Source organism: Macaca fascicularis, chromosome 7 (genome assembly GCF_037993035.2).
Source record: "Macaca fascicularis isolate 582-1 chromosome 7, T2T-MFA8v1.1".
NCBI lineage: Eukaryota > Metazoa > Chordata > Mammalia > Primates > Cercopithecidae > Macaca > Macaca fascicularis.
This window is the reverse complement of record NC_088381.1, coordinates 167,120,530-167,135,726: the sequence shown is the minus strand read 5'-3', so window position 1 is coordinate 167,135,726 and position 15,197 is coordinate 167,120,530. Positions and strand designations below refer to the sequence as shown.

The 15,197-nt window shown below is 44.0% G+C and overlaps 1 long non-coding RNA gene across 1 annotated transcript in view; it reads left to right on the top strand.

Annotated features, from left to right (window-relative positions):
• LOC102136795 (uncharacterized) overlaps positions 1–13,168 on the top strand; it is a 33,255-nt gene extending 20,087 nt beyond the window's left edge. The window contains exons 2-6 of the long non-coding RNA XR_010576883.2: positions 5,354–5,450; positions 7,498–7,586; positions 8,791–8,898; positions 9,259–9,362; positions 11,123–13,168. This is a non-coding gene — a long non-coding RNA (uncharacterized lncRNA). The remainder of the gene's footprint in view (positions 1–5,353; positions 5,451–7,497; positions 7,587–8,790; positions 8,899–9,258; positions 9,363–11,122) is intronic.
• The last annotated feature ends 2,029 nt before the right edge of the window (positions 13,169–15,197 follow it).

Sequence of the window (15,197 nt, the reverse complement as noted above, 5' to 3'; positions counted from 1 at the left end):
CTGTCACGGAGGCCTGTCTTCCAGGGAGGACTTCTAGAAGACCTCACCTGGCGTTTTCTGGCTTTCCAACTCTATGAAATGATTCACTTTTCCACTCCACACTTACTAAGCCGGAGAGATATTCATTCATTCATTCATACACTCATCCATTCATTCATTCATTCATTCATTCATTCATTCATTCATTCATTCAACTAATGCTTATTGAGCAGCACCTACTATGAGCCGCACCCTTCATTAGCAATCAGGATGTCTTCTTAGCTTTGGTTGCCCCAAACAAATCTGGAGACAAGGAGTCCTGTGTTGGGTGGTTTATTAGGATGCACTTCCAGAAGAAACCAGTAAGGGGTGGGGGTAGGGGGTGAACAAGAGGTCAGGGGACTCAGCCATAGAGGGTGAGATTTCAGGGACACTTCCAGTCTTAGCCTGATCTCCTGGGGGAGCTCTGGGGGCTTAAATTGTAAATTGTGCCTCAGAGCTTGTCCTGAGTTTAGGCAAGGAGCTGATGGCCCCAGGGCCTCACCAGGGCTGTTAAACTTGGGGCACTTGGGCTCTCTGAATGCAGCTAGTGTAGCTCAGGTGGCCCAGGCCTGTCCTCTAAAGGGAGTCACAGGTGTAGGTGGATAGAGGCGAAAGCGATAGAGGCCATAGAGCCAGGAAAGGCTCACCCAGAAATGTGAAGTGAAAAGTGCCCCCAGACTGGAACCATGCTTGCCCGGGATGGAGCCTTGGCAGGACAATGAGGTGGGGGCAGGGACTTGTGGGTCAAGCACTCCCTAGAGGCCCTGCCTCCTTTATCCCCCAGCCTAGGGAAAGAGGCATCAGGGAGGGCTTCTTGGAGGAGGTGACCCTATGGTTGCAGTGGGTGCAGAAGGGTTGATATACAAATACACACACACACACGCAGAAACTTGTGGCAGGGTTGGGATTTGAACCTAGGTCTGCTGATTCTAAAACCTGTGTTTACTTCATTTTGCTTTTCTCTACATTAACATTTTTTCACCCAAGGTCATCGTTTCATAGAATGGGTGGAAGGTGTTTTAGTGGTCATCGCAGCCAGCTCCTTTGGTTTTCAGGCTGGGGAGCTGAGCCTTGGAGAGCGGCGATGGCTTGCTAGTGTCACACAGTGGCTTAGCGCCCAAACCCTGGCCTCAGAGCCCCAGCCCCAGACTTGCCAAGCCTCAGTTCCTGCTGACTCTTGCATCATGGAATTTTGGGCTCTGTGAGTCTGCAGTACAGACAGGACAGGCTACGTCCTTCTGGGAAAGGCCTGGAGGTTATTTGGATGCAAAGATGAAGAAAGGCTAGTGGGATAAGAAGACAGCGTTTGTCTGTCTCCTGCAGCAGAGCAGTAGGGATTCCCCCGGTGAGAACAGGGCATCCTGGTAGGGGTGAATTTGCAAAGTCCATGTTGTCCATGTTGACTAGTAAATTGGCTTAAGGCTTGCAGTTCGGCCATTCATCATCCCGGAGACTTGCATGAAAGGTGAAAACAAGCTTTCTAAGCCCCTTCATACCCATCCCACCATTTTAGGGGTGGAGAGTGAAGATCAATTGAAAGAAACTTCAGCTAGAAAATAAGTCTGTGCTCAGCTTCGCCTGGGGTGCATTTCTTATCTGTGAGTAATGACTTTTTCACAATCCACCTTTTATACTCATTTCAATAATGTGCCTTAGTAAGCCAAGGTTCTCTTAAAGGAGAAGACCTTATTTATTTCCTGCTCTGCTTTGGGAGCGAAGTTACTGAGTCAAGAGTCCAGGCAAACCTTGGAAGATTCATCCTCCAACCCACTCTCTCATCCCTGAAAAATTAAACCAATAATATGTCCCTTCAATCTTGACCAGAAAACCAAACAGAACAAAAAGCCCCGAGCCCCAAAGATTTCAAAGCAAACACAGCTTCAGGGGCTTTTGAAGGTGGAAGGTGAAAGCCCCAGACAGGAAAATACACTATATATCATGGTGGCCTTTGGTCACAGCTGCTGGCCAGCGATTCTGGGACAGGTGGTCACAGGGCTGGCTAGCAGGGTTGGCTGGCAGCAGGCCTGGTTCCTGCCACAGTGGGTTGAGATGCTGACCTGTCCCTCGATCTCACGTCCCTATGGTATTCCCAGTGTCCATCCACCTCCATCTTCAGATGGTTGGGACGTTTCTTGATTCTCTGCAGCTTGCTGATGGAGAGGCGGTACCTCTTACGGTGTCAACCTGTATTGAAGTACTCTACAGGGACTTTGTATGCATCGTTGCAATTCGTTAATAAGAAATGGTTACTTATTTACTTATTTTCTAGGTTTATAGGAAATAAAAGCTAGGAGAGGCAGAGCCAGTTGGCTCAAGGTCATATGGGTGATCATTTCTCTGAAGTTCTGCTTTCCAGACCACAGCAAGTCGGCAAGATCAAGACGGTCTTAGAATTAAGTTCTTGACAAAAAGAATAAAGCTCTGTCTCACGCACTGTCTTCCTCTTGTCCTTCCACAGCAGAGACTGGGGTTGGTTTTCAGCACAATCAACGATCTTTTACTTTTTGCTCTTTGAAAATATCTGTAGCTGTGGGTCAGGCATAGTAGCTGAGTGAGAATCTATATATATGTGTGTGTGTGTGTGTGTGTATATATATAAAATATATAATTTTTTTGGTTGGGGTGTGTGTGTCCAAATATTAACTTCTAATCCTCTCCCAGGAAGGAGATAAACAGTCCCTCAGGACTCAAGCGGAATATTTTTTAGCATCTTGCACTTTTGGTAAGTGACAGTTTTGCAAATTGCGGATAAAGAACTTAAATGTCTAATTAAATCCTGAAGATGTACAGGAGTTTGAAACGAGTGATTGATGCTCAACGGAGGTGCGGCTTCCTGACAGAGGCTGCCTGACAGGGACTGCAAAGCCCGTTCAGCAACTGATGTCTTGTTGTGATCCATGTTGTCATTTTTTCATTACTGATTAAAATTAAAAATCTGCTTGGCAAATCCATTGTAAAAATTCCCTTCATGAGCATCGACGGGTACAAATTATTTTGTCAATCGTCTGGCAATCAAAATGGGGCTGGAGACGGTTTCTAGCCCACACTTCTTTATTATCTCCCTCTCGCTCACGCCAGTGACTTTTCACAACAAAGTTTTAAAAAGCGTAGGTAGCAGGCTTGGCAGCGCTTAAAAATTAAAGATTCCTCTCTATGTTTTAATGAAATGTTCTGTTTGTGTGCACCCCCTTCCCCCACTGAGAGCGGAGGGGAAGGTTCGTGGTGGGAGAGTCAGTCTGTGCTATGTAATTGTCTAATGCTGTGTAATGACAGGTGAATAATAGTAATAAACGCCTTTATTAGGATAAAAATCTGTTTTGAGAATGGAAGCGTAAATTGTCTAAAGCTGCGAGGCAGAAAAGGAATCTTGCTAACCTGCAAACCGAGTGGAAAATATTTACAGCAACTTCATTAGGATGGTTTTTGACTTGGTATCCACGTGTCATGTGGAGGATGGGGAAGGCATGGGAAAGGAGGACAGGCAGGTGGCGTGGAGCTGTGCGTGGTGTCCTGGGAGACAGAAGACCTGGATAGCTCTGTGCTGTGTGCCCTGGGCAGGTCAGTTCCCCTCTCTGGACCCCAGGTTCCTATCTTGCAAGTAAAGTGATTGGATCCCTTAGGCAGTTCCTGTATCCTCTCTGACACACACTCTGCACATGTGATTATTCATCTGAAGCCTGGAAGTCAGCAGGCATTTAAAGATCCTCAAGATTCATCCTCTCATGCATTCTGTGGTACGGGAAAGAGACCGTCGCTGGGTTTGGAGCCTGAAGCGCTGGGTTGGAGCCTGGTCAGCCATGTAGGTGTTCTGTGTCTTGGGGAGTTCACTCATGTCTTTGAGCCTTAGTCCCCTGAGTCTGGGAGCAAATAGCCGAGGCACACCCAACACCACGCCTACCACATGGCAGGCACTGAATCTATGAAAAAAAATTAAAAAAAATCACAATCAAGCATACAAAAGAATCTTTGAAGGCCTCTGAGAAAGAAGACTGTGTGTGTGTGTTTCCCAGGGCCCCGGATCCCCAGAGCTCCCACAGGTGACTCCAACATGCCACTGGGTGCTTGCATTCTACTCAGTGCAGTTGGAGGCATCTGCTCTTGGCTCTCAGAATCTCCAGAGCAAGAACTGATCGCATCTATTTCTGGGTCCCCACAGCCCAGCCCATTGCCTCGCACCAACTAGGTGCTTTGCATATGATATGGAATAAGGAATGAATGCCTGATGGAAGACGCCAGGAGGGAACACAAGAGCATGAACCTCCCCAAAGGAGGCTTGAACCCAGTGCCTGGGCTGGGATCTCCACAGCATCCAGTTCTGATCCTCACAAGCATCCCTTCCAACTAACACGAGGGTCTGTATTCCAGGAGGAGACACTACGCTCTTTCTGTGGTTCTCAGATACATGAATGAATGGGGCTGCGAAAGGTGTGTTTAGTACCTTCTAGAACTGTTGACTTAGACTTCATTAAAAATGTTTCATTTTGTGTGGAGTTGTTTGTTTATAATTTATGCACTTCATTTTTCCCTTTCTTGCTTATAAAACCTAAAGGTTTCCAATCTTCCAGGAAAGGGAGAAAAAGAATATATTTCAAAGGGATTGAGATTGCAGGGTCATCTTTAATGAAAAACAATATGCCTTCTGTCTTTTTATAGACTTGTCTGCTTATTAAATACCTTGAACAAATCACTGCATGGAGAAAGATTTTGTAAACAGTTGAAATCAAGAGGTTCAGAATTCCAAATCTACATGCTTTTGTAACTGAATTGGAATATTTATATCTCTTCACACATAGTTGGCATGGATGCCTCATACAGAGAATAGGCATATTGGAAGATACAAATAAATCTACATTTTCCTCCCTCTGTAACACAGCAGGAACAGGACGATTGGGAATAAAGGCCATGGGTATTTGAATGGTTAAAAAAAATCCCTTTAATGATTGGGCAATTTTCTTTTGGATAATGGTTTATTCCATTTTATAAAATGATTTCCCCAAACCTATATTTTGTGGATATTTTGCTGATGTGCCAACCCGCAGCTGGAAAGATGGGAGCGCTTTTTCTACACCCCTGAAATGTGAGCTTATGCATAAAGTGGCTGGTGAGAGTCCCACATCCAGGAACTCCAAGGGGCCAGGCTCTGTCCTCTTTACTTCTCAGCGAGGCTGACGCAGCGAGGCTGATGCAGACATTTGGGGGGTGTCAGCTGAGATTCTATTGTCCATTTGCATGTCCACCCATTCACCTTATGGACCCATCGTTGTTGAACCAAGTTTAATTACATTCATTTTCTCCCCATAAACACTCACCGAGGACTTTGTGTTGTGTGTAGGCAGTGGGAGTCCAGAAATGAACCAGACCCATCCCTGGCCATGGAGGAACACCCAACATAACTGGAGAGACAAAGGTGGAGAAGGAGAGATGACTGGGTAAGAGAAATTTAACAATAGGATATGGAGTGAGTCACTTTCGCATTCCATCCTAGTTGCAGAATCCATCAATAAACATTAATTCTAATTGCTATCTATTGCATGACCTAGAGCTAGGGTCAGCTGACAGCCCTCTATCACATACCTCTTCTGTAGCAGTGGCAGACATTACTAATTGATCTGGGCACTCTTTTCACTTGAGCCAGGAGAAACCATCTCCAGTCCATTGGAGCTGGCATAGGAGAGTCAGTCTCGGTGTTAGTTAGAGTCTGCTCATTGGGAAGGGCCTTGAGTTAGAAGTTGGGAGACAGGCCAACTCTCTGCGTAACACGGGCAAAGCTCTGTTAAATGAAAAGATGATAGCTGATCTTTAATGCCCTTTCCAGCTCTGACATGTCAGCCACAAGCAGCTTGTCAAGGACATCTTTAAGTTGGCACGCCTTGGTTGAGGACCTACTGTGTGTGGGGACATGAGAAGTACAAGACACTGCCATTAAGGAAGAGATGGGCATGTCCTTGACCAATCCTAATAGCAGCCAGAGTGTGAAAAAAAATAATAGAGGTTGGGTAAAGAACTCTTGGAGGTCAGGGAAGGAAAATACCAGTTATAGGGAAGACTGGGAAGGCTTCACAGAGGAGCTGGTGTGAAATCTAAGCCTCGATGGGTGAAAAGGAATCCAATAAGCAGAGATTCGATTTGCCATTAGAGTGAAGAAGTTCCTGCTCCTCCCTCCCAGCGCTTCCATTTCCATTTCTTCATCTGCAAAGTGGCATGGTGTCGACTACCTCTAATCAAGATTGAACAAGACAACAGCTGGAAATGTGCCTTGTAAATGATAATGTTTTATGCAAATGTCTATTAGTATTCTTAGTCCATTCATTCGTTCATTTTAGATTTGTTGAGCACCTACTCTATGCCAGGCCTTTCTCAGACCCTGGGGATAAGGAGGGGAATAGGACATGCCTCCCCTTCCCAGTAGTCTGCATTCTGGCTGGCATGCTACATTTTGCTGGACATCCTAGGGTGTGAGTGTGCGAGTGTGACACTTCAAATTGTCTTTGGCAGTTGAGGAGATCACACGTGGTGAGTTTAACAAGCACATGTCATGCAGTACCTGCCTTAGTTTCTGGGATTTAGAGCAAATAACCATTTCTGGAAAATGGTTTGTCCTTAGGAGGTAGCTCTACTCTCCTGGAGACACCCCAGAATGGGTTTGCTGATGTGTGGGTGAGAATAAGAATCACCATCATCAAGACAAGATACAGGAGCTCATGCAGGCGGAGGGCTTAACATTGCCCCTGTCTCAGAGGAGCAATCTGAGGTCCTGGATTCCCTACCAGCTGCAGGGAACCTCACCACCACAGCCACCTCTTACTCTCCCAGGGGAGCCCACAAGTCTACTTTTACTGGAACTTGGAACTAAGGGTTGCCAAGGTGAATGTCTACCTCAAGGTCTCACAGCACATATGTGGCCCAGTGGCCATGGCTCCATGGAGCCCAGTTGAACAAGCCTGTCCCAACCAGAATTGATTCCTGCAGCAGCATGTCGCCTGTTTCTGAGCCTAGGCCTCATGGCGACAGTCAAGGGTGGTCAGGGTTAGGAGCGTGAGTTTGCAGCCAGACTGACATGGGCCAAGTCCTGGCTTCACCACTTATTGTGTCAGCCAGGCCTTGTCACCTCCCTGAACCTCAGTTTCTTCATCTGTAGACTGGGATTTATGTGAGCTGAAGGGCTGTAGGAATGATTGGTTAAAAGGAAGACCGAGGAAGTGCTTGAGCACAGGCTGAGAGTGAGAGCCATGCTCAGAGCAGCTGTTCAGCAGGGTCCTCTCAGCCTCCCAGGAGAGGCTGCTGGGCCGTTTTATAATCCACCCCTGAAGCTGACATCTCCAGGCCTGAGCGCACGGTGTTCCAAAGCGCTCCCTCTGTGTCTGTTGGTGTTGATACATACTTGTCGTGGGCGATGTTCCCACTCTCAGATTAGGTGGAATCATGAACACCCATTCCCACCCCGCTTGATGCATTTTCATGTTTCTTCCCTAACAGGCCTGGTTGTGTCAGCTTTGGGGTCCCACCATCTTGGAACCTGTGCTTCTGGTTTGCCTGGGAATGCAAGGTGTTTGGAGACTGCCCAGGTAAGCGGCCTGGGTGCTGGCATGACCCTTGTTGCTGGAAAAAAAAAAAAAAAAAAAAAGAAAAATCAAGGTCAATGGCGAGAGTGAGGTCAGAGGCCTGTGCCCATTGACTTCCCTTTGCAGCCTCCTGTGCCAGTGAGGCTCCCATACTCTGGAGTGCTGAGTCTTATCCTACTACTTCTAACCACATGCTCACTGTGAGCCTCTCCGAGCTTCAGTGTTTATGAAATGGGAACAATAAAAATCTCCACCCAGACATTAAATGATAGAATGGCACAAGGCATGACAACAGCTGTGCCCTGTGCTGGGCTCATGGTAGGAACTTGGGGAGAGTTGTAAGGTCTTGATGTCAGGAAATATGTGCCAGCTTCCAATTCTATGGTCTATGTCATCCCACTTAAACAATCACAATAAGGCTTAGGGAGGGGAGTGCACAGCCAAGTGGAGCCGAAGCAATTTGCTTTATCTGCCAGTGTCCTCTTTCTGCCTCACCCGCCTGAGCCCAGGTTCAAGGCTGCTGGGACTAGCGGAGGGCATGCGGCATGCTGAAGATGGGTCTGTGGGTCTGACCAGAGACTTGGACTTTGGCTGGATAATCTGAGGCCTCGTGTCAGCCAACCACAGCCCTGGGTTTTACCAGTGGCTTCCTTTGGACCCTCCCTCTGGAAATGCACGTTGATTCCCAATGGCTGGAAGCATCAAGCATGTGCGGCCCCCAAACCTCAAAGGGGGTTTGGCAGCTGTGGCTTTTCTGGCAACAGAAGCTGTTGATTTATTTTCCAAGCCAAGTGGCTAGTTGAGTATGCCAACTACAACCTGCTATTAGAAGTTCCTTGCTGTGGTCTGTGTGAAGGCCCCAGGGGAAGGGCCCCACATGCGGCCATGTCCCAGGGTCTGTTCTTTCCTCCATCTGAACTCTCCCAGCCCCTTGTCCATCCCCTTGATCAGTATGCGGCTGGGGCAGGAAATACCTCAGGGGCTTCCATGTGAGTCTCTCTTACTCGTTGGACTGTGCAGACTCAGGAATATGCATTTCTGTTGATGTCATAGACTGGGAACAGAGGTGGTGATCTGGGGTCCGCGGATGGCTGTAGGCATTTGTGTCAGTCAGGTTAGGCTGGGTTAGGCTGCAGTAATAAATAATTCCAATATCTTGATGGCTGAATCCAACATGGACTTACATCTTATGCATATTACATTCCAGCAAATATCAACTGGGGGCTTGGCTGTGTTGCCTTGGGCTTGTTGTTGCTCAGGGACTCAGGCCAACAGAGCAACCATCACCTGGAATGTCATCTGTTGCCATTACAGGGTAAGTTGCACACTGGCTCATAAAGGTTCTACCAGAGAGTGACACACATTACTTCTGCTTACATTTCATTGGCCAAAGCCGGTTACATGGTCCTCCTAACTTCAAGGCACCAGAAAAACATCTATTATGTTCTCACAGAAGAGCTCAGAATATTGGTACACGGTGTGCTCATGACTGCTACACCATTGATATGACTTGGCTCTGTGTCCCCACCCAAATCTCATCTTGAATTGTACTCCCATAATTCCCATGTGTTGTGGGAGGGGCCCGATGGAAGATAATTTGAATCATGGGGGCAGTTTCCTCCATACTGTTCTCATGGTAGTGAATAAGTCTCATGAGATCTGATGGTTTTATCAGGGATTTCTGCTTTGGCATCTTCCTCATTTTCTCTCGCCACCACCATGTGAGAAGTACCTTTCACCTCCTGCCATGATTCTGAGGCCTCCCCAGCCATTGGAACTGTAAGTCCAATTAAACCTCTTTTTCTTCCCAGTCTCAGATATGTCTTTATCAGCAGTGTGAAAACAGACTAATACAACCATCTTGCTGGATCTCAGTTTACAACTTTAGGGGAGTTGTCTTTTCTTTCTGAGTCTCAATGCACCGACAGGTAAAGGAGGGAACACAATGTTTATTCAATAGGTTAAGGTAAAGGTTGGGATAATATAATTAAGAAATACTAAACACAGTGCTCATTTCCTTGTAGGTCATCTGTAAATTAATGAACGAATACTGGGCATAGAGTGATGAGAAAAAAATATCCCAGGACTTGGTTCCAGCTTTCCTGGGACTTATAGTATAATGGGAGGATAATAAGTCACATACATAGAGGGGAAAATGACCTTGACAGGTACTTTAAAGGGGGAATGAGGTACATCGATTGCAGAAACAGCTCTACCTGCCTACCCTTTCCTCCCTTTCCTGTACCTAAGCCCTTTGCTAAGTGACATTGCAATTCCTCCCATTAAGAGGTGGCTGCTATTTATCTACCCTTTGAATACAGGATGATCTGTGACTTGCTTTGGCCAATAGATTGCAGAGAAAGTTATGCTGTGCCAGTTCTGATTCTAGGCCTCCAGAGGCCTTGCAGGCTACTGCACCCCGTGAGGATGTGGCCAGGCAAGCCTGCTGCAGAAAAGAGACCACAGAGAGTACAGAAGAGCCACATCAGCTGAAGTGTCATAGGCCAGCCAACCCCCAAGCCAACTCAGCAGTGAACTGTTCATGCAAGAGCCAGTCCAGCTGAGATCAGCTAAGCCTGGCCCAGATGGACAGAACTGCTCAGTCATCTACAGACAAACAGAAATCATACATGGTTGTTGTGTTAAGTTTCAGGGTGGTTTTGTTACGCAGCCTTATTATGGCAATATATGTCAAATGCAGAGAGACCCATGCTGTTATGAGAATGTATAATCAGAGAATTTGACTCATCATGGAGGCCAGGTGGGGCGTCCCTGAAAAAATCAAGACTGAGCTAAGCCCTGGTGGAAGAGTAGATCAGGTGTTAACTAGGTGAAAGATAGGCAAGCACCTTCCAGCAGAGAGGATGGTGTGGGTGCAAATGCCCAGAGTGGGAGGTGCATAGCCCATTCAGATGCTGAAAGGGGCCAGTGTGATGGGCGGCCACAGCAAGAATGTTGGTTCCCCATCCCAGGCCCCCATAAATAAACCTTTTCGTTTCCAGAACGTCCCACTTTGCATGAGCAATATTAATGCTGCACATTCTTTACTGTGGCCAGGGACCATGTGTGCATAAGATGGGCCTTGAGGGCTTCTTCTTTCCTGGGTGCCTGGGGAAATCAGCAGGCGATCCTAGGTGTCAGAACTGAAAGGGCTCTTGGAGGCTGTCCGGTACAACCCATCCTTTAACAATTGGGAAATGGAGCCTGGTGAGGGACTGTGACTGGCCTAAAGTGTTCTAGGGAGGACCAGGTATGTGTGAAACTGAAACTACTCACTGCTTTTCTTCAAATCTAAGTCCCTGTATGACCAGGGTGAGTCTACAGGGCCCAGATGACTCAATGAAGAGTTTCAAAGAAACATCCACAGCAGTTGCAGATGAAACCATTATAGAGGGGAGGGATAGTTCTGTTTAAATATCTACCATATGTCAAGTGCTATGGGAGGAGCCTCATAAAAGATCTTTTTATTTAATTCTTTTTGCAACTCTATGGGGTAGGTGGTTTTTATTTTTATTTTATTTTATTCATTTGATGCACAGGGGAACTCAAATCCAGAGAGATGAAAATCTAAGTTTCTACAGCTAACAAGTCACAAGGATTTCCCTGACTTCAAAGTCCATCTTTTCTTCACTCCAACATGCTGCCTTATAAACCTAATTCTTTTCTGATGGAATTGTTTGATTTTTTTGTTGACTGTGGGGGATATTAGATGTAGCAGATATTTATTATTTTTTGGTTAGTCAGCACTCAACCCTGATCTCTCCTTGGGAGCAATTTGCCATTGCAAGCCCTCCTGGGTGAGAGCTATTCCCACAAACTCTTTTCCCCCATTGGGCTCTGCCTAAGCAATGGGGCAACCAGGAAGAAGACAGCAGTTACACAAAACATTCTGAAATTCATTCCAGTTGGTTTCTGTGATCCCATATCTAGGAAATGTACACAATTCACTGAGCAACATAGCTCGCCTAGGCCCTCGTACTTGGTGGAAGTCAGCCTTTGTATTTCTCTTGAAGTGGTTTAATTCTTAGTGGATGAACGACCAGTGTATAATTGGGAGTAGGTGGCAGAGTGTTTCTATCTAAAGAAGCCCAAACTGTTGTGAGATCTTCAGTTTCTAGGGTCAGATCAATGCAGCTTGACTCAGCTCAGTGGAGCCCAACACAGTTTAGCACAATTAAATTCAGCTCAGTGGACCTCAGCTCATGTTACCTTAGCTGGGCTCAGCTCAACTCAGCTCAGAGCTCAGATCAGTTCAGCTTAGCTCAACATGCTGTCTTTACCACCACCCAGTTTGGCTCAATTCAACACAGTGCAGCGGTACTCAGCTTACTCAGTTCAACCCTACTCAACCTAATGGAGCTCAATTGGCAACAGCTTTGTTCAGTCAATCACAGGGGCATTTATTGAGCACCAGAGTTGGACACTCTGAAGGCTGTTTCATCGAGGAACTCATAATTTAGTCACTGACATAGTTTGAATATAAGGAAGAGTGTTAATAGTAATCCATAAGCGAAGACTATGAAAGCTGGATGGAACAGACATCTACTCATCACTGAAGATGTTGAGAAAGCTTTTTGAAAGTCACGTTATTTCAGGTAAAATTTAATTTTGACTAATGATGAAGAGCGAGGGCAAGAAGGCAGTGCAGAAAGAGGAAATATCCTGGTATTAGGTTGGGGCAAAAGTAATTGTGGTGGTTTTTGCCCATTACTTTCAATGGCAAAAACTGCTGCAATTACTTTTACATCAACCCAGTTAATGCCTGGAATGGGTAGAGTAAGTGGAATGACTGGGGAGTGGGCATAGAGTGAGTGTCATAGGAGATAACACTCAAAGTCAGGGGGGGGGTGAGATTTAAGGCAGCTTTGGGTGGCATGCTCAGGAGTTTGGACTTTTTCTGTCAGAATAGTAATCTACTAGGTAATTTCATTTTATTCTTACAAAAATCCTGGGAATCATTTAGGTTAGGGATGGTCATTCCCATTTTACAGATGAAGAAATGGAGGCTTAGAGAAGAAGTTAATGCCTGTCCAGGTAGAGGATAGTTGAGTTGGAAATTAAACCAGTTGGAGAGAGCAGTATCCTTTTTGTTTTTATATCCTTGGGCCCACAGCTGGTATTCAAGAGCTGGAGTAGGGTGTGATTCAAGCTATATTTTCATACTGCAAATTTCCAGAGAGCAGAGGAGGGATAGGAAGTGGTTTACACAGGAATTTAGTTAGAAGAGAATGAGAAGAGAATGAGTATCTGGCAAAAGGTAGATGCCTCAGGGATTATGGAGGGGAAGTGCTTGCTAAACACGTCTTCGAGTTCTCACAAAGTATCATGCAGTATCTAGAGCACATTTAATTGAGTTTGAAGATCATGGTCTCAGTTTTCCAATCCTCTTACCCTTCTAGAACCTGAAGTTCTCATCTGGAGAAATGAAGTTTATAATACAACTCCCCTAATGATTGTTAAAGTGTAATTGAGAGGCAAGTGATTAAAAAATAAAAAGCTTTCAAACCTAAGAAAAATATAGAGTATTGTAACAAATACCTATGTACCCACTACATAGAATAAATAAATACTAATGTTTCACTAAATTGGCTTTGACTTTTTGTTTGCTTTGAAAACAAAATCTTTGACAGATTGATGTGGTATTTGTATCCCTCTCCAAATCTGTTCTCCTCATGCTTTGTTTACTAAGGTACTGTTCTCTCAAATTGTATGTGCCCCTTTCAGTAATTTTACTAAACATGAACATAACTATAAACAACAAATAGTATTGTATGTGTGTTTTAAACCTGTATGTACATGGCATCATACCGTATCATTCTTCAACTTGGATATTCTAATAGATGATTTTAATCCATTTACATTTATTGTGATCCTAGGACTTATTTTTTGTTTTCTAAATATATACTTTTTGTTTATTACTTTTTATTGTCCCTTTATTTGCCATCTGTTGCAAAGGGCAGCAAACTGTGGACTGTAGGCCAAATCCAGACAGCTATCTATTTTTGTAAATAACATTTTATTGAGACATTGCCATACTCATTTCTTTACATTTTGTCTATGGTTGCATTTGCACAACAGTGGTGAAGTTGAGTACTTTTCACAGAGACTGTATGGCTGCCAAAGATGAAAATATTTACTATCTGGCCCTCTATGGAGAATGGTTGACAATTCCTGTCTACAGTGTTGATTTTATTTTTTGTAACTATTTGTTTGGAAGTAATGCATTCTACATGTTTTTTTTGTTGTTGTTGTTGTTTTTTTTTTTTTTTTTTTTTTTTTTACCAGTTGCTCTTCCACCCCAAGTATTAAGGTGAATATTAACAAAAATCTACAGCTATCTCTACCTTCTTCCCTAACAATTTATCTCATAGCTCTTTAATTCTGAACTCTCCCTCCATTTAAAAAATATTATTGATGTTTAATATTTTAGCTCTACCTTATTTTAACCCTTACATTAGTCATCCTTTTTTCTTTCTTTCTTGTTTTTTTTTTTTTTTTTTGCAGTTAATACTTATTTAGCCTTATAACACATTTACCAATTTATGGTCTCACATTGCTTCTTGTAGTCACATCCTTCTTTCTGGTTTTTAAACAATTTGTAAAATACTTAATCACCAAAGATTATACGGTATGTAAAAAGTTTTTCTCTTTGTTCTTTGTGTTTGATAGTTTCACTATATTTTATATTACTTGAGTCAATATAAGGCCTCAAGTTTTTCTTCAATTCTGAAAAATTGTCAGTTCTTAGCTCTTCAAATATCTCTCCCACATTATTTCTTGTTTTCCTCTCTGCAACTCATATTAGACATAGTAGATAGAACTGTATGAAATTGATGAGAGCTGACAATTTTTGACCTATAAAAACAGTTTCAGTTAATATATTGAAGCTACTTTTCATATATGATTTGATATACATACACATTATGTAATAATTATCATAATCAAATTAGTTAACATATCCATCAACACCCATGCTACACATTAGATCCCCAGAACTTGTTCATTTTATAACTTAACGTTGTACCCTTTGACCAACATCTCCCTATTTCCCTCATTTCCCAGACCCTGGTAAACACTGTTCTACTCTGTGGTTCTATGAGTTCAACTTTTTTAGATCCTGCACATACATGAGATCAAACAGTAATTGTCTTTCAGTGTCTGGCCTGTTTCATGTAGCATAATGTCCTTCAGTTTTATCCATGTTGTTGCAAATGGCAGGATTTCCTTCTTTTTAATGGCTGAATAATATTCCATTGTATATATATCATATTTTCTTTATTCGTTTATCTGTTATGACATAGAAACTTAGGTTGTTTCTGTATCATGGCTGTTGTGAATAATGCCACAATAAACATGAGGGTGCAGATATCTCTTTGAGATACTCCTCTGGGTACATACCCAGAAGTAGAGTTGCTAGAGCGTATGGTAGTTCTATTCTGAGTTTCTTGAAGAACCTCCATCCTGTTTTCCATGGTGGCTGTACCCATTTAAATTCCCACCAACAGTGTGCAAGTGTTCCTTTTTCTCAATACTCTCACCAACACTTGTCTTGTCTTTTTGATAATAGCCATTTTAACAGGTGTCGGGGGATATTTCATTGTGGTTTTGAGCTTA